The 4,744-nt window shown below is 41.6% G+C and overlaps 1 pseudogene; it reads right to left on the bottom strand.

Annotated features, from left to right (window-relative positions):
* Positions 1-286: 286 nt before the first annotated feature.
* Positions 287-2,251, bottom strand: LOC129033943 (heat shock cognate 71 kDa protein-like; annotated as a pseudogene).
* Positions 2,252-4,744: the final 2,493 nt, after the last annotated feature.

The following is a 4,744-nucleotide window of genomic DNA, read 5'->3' as shown; positions in this document are numbered from 1 at the left end:
TGCTGTAGTAAACATGAGAATGCAGGTTTCTCTTTGTTTTTTTTTTTTTAATGGTGCCAATTTTAAATAGTTTTATTTAAGACATTGCATTTTCCACTTATAATACAGTGTTTATAAAGCACAATTTTATTTCCTTCCCCTGTGCGTATGTTCCATATTCAAGTATTGAGAATGCCCAGCAACTTACTATAGCAGCTGAACTTAACTGCCACAGAATTTGCTACAAATGTAGGTCCTTCAATGTTTTAAATGTGTGGAACAATGTTACATCTATACTTGGGTTGGCTTAATCAACCTCTTCAATAGTAGGCCTTGAGGAAGCACCACCAGAGCGAGGAGCTCTACCACCAGGGAATCCCCCAGGCATTCCTCCTGGCATGCCTCCTGCACACTGGTACAGCTTGGTGTTGATGGGGTTGCAGACTTTCTCCAGCTTTCTGCTGATGTTCAAATTCTTCCTTCTCGGCAGCTTGATTCTTATCGAGCCAGTTGATAATTTCATTACACTTGTCCAGAATCTTCTGTTTGTCATCATCGTTAATCTTGCCCTGAAGTTTCTCATCTTCAACAGTTGATTTCATGTTGAATGCATAGGACTCAAGTGAATTCTTGGATGACATTTTGCCCCTCTGCTTCTCATCTTCAGCTTTGTACTTCTCAGCTTCCCGGGCCATATGTTCAATGTCTTCCTTGCTCAAATGGCGCTTGTCATTAGTGATAGTAATCTTGTTCTCTTTTCCTGTACTCTTGTCCACAGCAGAGACATTGAGGATGCCATTGGCATCAGTGTCAAAAGTGACTTCAATCTGAGGAGCACCTCAGGGTGCAGGAGGTATGCCTGTGAATTCAAACTTGCCAAGCAGTTGTTATCCTTGGTCATGGCACACTCACCTTCATAAACCTGAATAAGCACACCAGGCTGGTTGTCAGAATAGGTAGTGAAGTTCTGTGTCTGCTTGGTAGGAATGGTAGTATTGCACTTGATGAGGATGGTCATGACTCCACCAGCAGCTTCAATACCAAGGGAAAGAAGAGTGACATCCAAGAGCAGCAAATCTTGAACATTTTCAGACTTGTCTCCAGACAGGATGGCTGCCTGGGCAGCTGCACCATAAGCGACGGCTTCATCAGGGTTGGTGCTCTTATTCAGTTCTTTTCTATTGAAGAAGTCTTGGAGAAGTTTCTGAATCAGGGATATGAGTAGAACCACCAACCAGGACAATGTCATGAATCTGTGACTTGTCTAGTTTGGCATCTCAAAGGGCTTTCTCTATGGGGTCCAGGGTGCCATAGAACAGGTCAGCATTCTTTTCTTCAAATTGGGCACGGGTAATGGAGGTGTAGAAGTCGATTCCTTCATAAAGAGAATCGATCTCAATACTGGCCAGGGTGCTGGAAGAGAGAGTACACTTAGCTCATTCACAAGCAGTACGGAGGCATCTTATAGCTCTCTTGTTCTCACTGATGCCCTTCTTATGCTTGTGCTTGAACTCAGCAATAAAAATGGTTGACCATTCAGTTGTCAAAATCTTCTCCACACAAGTGGGTGTCTCTGGCTGTAGATTTGACCTCAAAGATTCCATCCTCAGTAGTGAGGATTGACACATTGAAAGTGTCACCTCCCAGGTCAAAGATCAGCATGTTTCTTTCTGCTCCAACCTTTTTGTCTAAGCCATAAGCAATAGCAGCTGCAGTTGGCTCATTAATAATTCTAAGTACAGTGAGACCAGGAATAGTTCCAGCATCTTTGGTAGCCTGATGCTGAAAGTCATTAAAGTAAGCTGGCACTGTGACCACAGCTTTGGTAAAAGTCTTCCCAAGGTCGGCTTCTGCAATTTCCTTCATCTTTGTCAGAACCATAGAGGGTACCTCCTCTGGATAGAAGCTTTTGGTCTCTCCCTTGTATTCTACTTGGACCTTGAGCCTGACACCATCTTTCACCACAATGAAGGGCCAATGCTTCATATCAGACTGGACAACAGCGTCATCAAATCTGCGTCCAATCAGATGTTTGGCATCAAAAACATTTGGTGTGTCGGTGGAGTTCATTGCAACTTGATTCTTTGAGGCATGACGGGTCAATCATTCAGTGTCCGTAAAGGTGACATAGCTTGGAGTGGTTCAGCTTCCCTGATCATTGGCAATTATCTCTACTTTTCCGTGCTGGAAAACACCCACACAAGAGTAGGTGGTGCCAAGATCAATACCAACTGCAGGTCCCTTCAACATGGTTGCTGGCATGTAGGCCTGGCTCCAACAAAGAAGAAAGCCACAGGAACCCCAAGAGCTGCAGGCAAGTTCAATCGCAGTTTTCTCTTTGACATAGTGATTTCAATTCCTGTGGATAAATACTCAGTAGTGAAATTGCTGGATCATATGGTAATTCTTTTTAAATTTTTTGAGAAACATTTATGCTATTTTCCATAATAGTTGTACTAATTTACATTTCCACCAATAGTGTATAAGAATTTTCCTTTCTAGCAGCTGGGTACAGTGGTGTGGGCCTGTAGTCTCAGCTACTCAGGAGGCTGAGGCAGGAGGATAGTTTGAGCCCAGGACTTTGAGGCCAACCTGGGCAATACAGTGAGACATTATCTTTAAAAAAAAAAAGTGTTTAAAAAGATGAGTTCCCTTTTCTCTGCATCCTTGTCAGCATGTTTTACTTTTCATCTTTTAGATAACAGCCATTCTAATTGAGGTGAGGTGGTATCTCATTGTGATTTTGATTTGCATTTCCCTGATGATTAGTGATGTTGAGCATTTTGTCATTTACCTGGTGATTTGTATGTCTTATTTTGAGAAATGTCTATTCAGGTCTTTTGCTTATTTTAAAATCTGATTTTTTGTGGGTTTTTTTTGGTATTGAGTTGTTTGAATTCCTTATGTATTCTAAATATTAATCCCTTGTCAGATGGAAAGTTTGTGAATATTTTTTCCCATTCTTAAGATTGTCTCTTCACTCTGTTGATTGTTTCCTTTGCTATGCAGAAGTTTTTTGGTTTGTCCCATTTGTCTATTTTGCTTTCGTTGCCTGTGCTTCTGAGGTCCTGTCCAAAAAATTCTTGCCCAGACCAATTTCATGAAGTGTTTCCCCAGTGTTTTCTTCTAGTAGTTTATAGTTTTGGGTCTTACATTTCAGTCTTTAATCCATTTTGAGTTTTTTTAATATGGTGAAAAATAGAGGTCTTTCAGTTTTCCACATGTGAGTATTCAGTTTTCCCAGCACCGTTCATTGAAGAGACTGTCCTATTCCCCATGTATGTTCTTGACACCTTTGTTGACAATCAATTGACTGTAAATGTGTGGGTTTATTTCTGGATTTCTTTCTGCTCCATTGGTCTATGTGTCTGTTTTTATGCCAGTACCATGCCGATTGCATTATTATAGCTTTTTACTGTATTTTGAAGTCAGTGTGTTGTCTCCAGCTTTATGCTTTTTGCTCAGGATTGCTTTGGCTATTTGATGTCTTTAGTGGTTCCATACGAATTTTAGGATTGTTCTTATATTTCTATGAAGAATGTCATTAATATTTTGATAGGAAGTGTGTTGAATCTATACATCATCATGGGTAGTATGGACATTTTAACAATATTGATTCTTCCAATCCATGAACACAGATAACTTTCAATTTATTTGTGCTATCTTGAATTTCTTTCATCAATGTTTTATAGTTTTTATAGCAGATATCTTTCACCTCCTTGGTTAAATTTATTCCTAGGGGTTTTTTTTTTTTTGGTAGCTATTATAAATAGAACTGCTTTCCTGATTCTTTTTTAGATAGTGTGCTATTGGCATATAGAACTACTACTGATATTTGTATGTTGATTCTGTGTCTTCAAACTTTACTGAATTCATTTATTAGTTTTTGGATCTGGGTCACACTGATGAAAGAGGTGGGTTCCCATGGTCTTGGGTAGCTCTGCCCCTGTGGCTTTGCAGGGTACAGCCTCCTTCCTGGCTGCTTTCATGGGCTAGTGTTGAGTGTCTGTGGCTTTTTCAGGCTCACAGTGCAAGCTGTCAGTGGATCTACCATTCTGGGGTCTGGAGGATGGTGGCCCTCTTCTCACAGCTCTACTAGGCAGCACCTCAGTGGGGATTCTGTGTGGAGGCTTGCACCCCACATTTCCTTTTTGCACTGCCCTAGCAGAGGTTCTCCATGAGTGCCCCACCCCTGCAGCAAACTTCTGCCTGAACATCTAGGCATTTCCATACATCCTCTGAAACCTAGGCAGAGGTTCCCAAACCTTAATTTTTGACTTCTATGCACCTGCAGGCTCAACACCATGTGGAAACTGCCAAGACTTGGAGCTTGCACCCTCTGAAGCCATGGCTTGAGCTGTACCTTGGCCCCTTTTAGTCACAGCTGAAGTGGCTGGGACGCAAGGCACCAAGTCCCTAGGCTGCACACAACAGAGAGACCCTGGGCCTAGCCCACAAAGCCATTTTTTCCTCCTATGTCTCTGGGCCTGTGATGGGAGGGACTGTCATAAAGGTCTCTGACATGCCCTGGAGACATTTTCCCCATTGCCTTGGTGATTAACATTCAGCTCCTCATTACTTATGCAAATATCTGCGGCCAGCTTGAAATTGTCCTCAGAAAATGGGATTGTTTTTTCCTATTGCATTTCAAGCTGCAAATTTTCTGAACTTTTATGCTCTGTGTCCCTTTTAAAACTGAATGCCTTTAACAGCACCCAAGTCATCTCTTCAATGCTTTGCTGTTTAGAAATTTCTTCTGCCAGAT

Source organism: Pongo pygmaeus, chromosome 2 (genome assembly GCF_028885625.2).
Source record: "Pongo pygmaeus isolate AG05252 chromosome 2, NHGRI_mPonPyg2-v2.0_pri, whole genome shotgun sequence".
Classification (NCBI taxonomy): Eukaryota; Metazoa; Chordata; class Mammalia; order Primates; family Hominidae; genus Pongo; species Pongo pygmaeus.
Note: the sequence above shows the minus strand (reverse complement) of the source record. Positions and strands in the feature narration are given on the sequence as shown.